Source organism: Diaphorina citri, unplaced genomic scaffold (genome assembly GCF_000475195.1).
Source record: "Diaphorina citri unplaced genomic scaffold, Diaci psyllid genome assembly version 1.1 scaffold51735, whole genome shotgun sequence".
In the NCBI taxonomy this organism is placed as follows: domain Eukaryota; kingdom Metazoa; phylum Arthropoda; class Insecta; order Hemiptera; family Psyllidae; genus Diaphorina; species Diaphorina citri.
Genome location: NW_007429046.1, coordinates 1 through 476, shown reverse-complemented (window position 1 = coordinate 476; position 476 = coordinate 1). Strand labels below are relative to the sequence as shown.

Below are 476 nucleotides of genomic sequence, written 5' to 3'. Positions count from 1 at the left end.
GCGTTGGCGGACCGCCGCAGGGACGAGGGGTCGATGAACACCAGACTAGAGCCGCTCGAGGACACGCGGAATCCTGACGAGGAGAAAAACAGAGGAAGAAATTTTTAATTGTGTTAAGCTCACTTAAAGGTTGTCACAAATATCGCTCCCCAGGTATTACAGATAATATTCATTACTTGACTCGGACTCAAACCACCAAGCTCCAGATACAAAGTCCAACGCGTTAACCACTACACCACTGAGGTTGGTCGGAAAGAACAGAGATTTACACTGTTGGGAAGAGAATGGTGCCCGCCTAGTTGGCTTGGAGGTACAATGGACAATCCAATAGATAGAATGGACCTCAGAAATAAAGAGAAATGCTTGATATTCTAGATTCTAGAGAGTGTAGTCAGCCTAATTAGCTTGGAAAATATAGAACTTACCTGTGGATCTCGCTGTGCTATCTCTATTTCTAATTGCCCACTGCATGGATT

General features: G+C 45.0%; 1 long non-coding RNA gene across 1 annotated transcript; it reads right to left on the bottom strand.

Annotated features, from left to right (window-relative positions):
- LOC113473632 lies at positions 1-476 on the bottom strand. Its single transcript, XR_003395559.1, has 2 exons — positions 426-476; positions 1-73 (listed from the first exon to the last, which is right to left on the bottom strand). It is a non-coding gene; the product is annotated as an uncharacterized LOC113473632 (long non-coding RNA).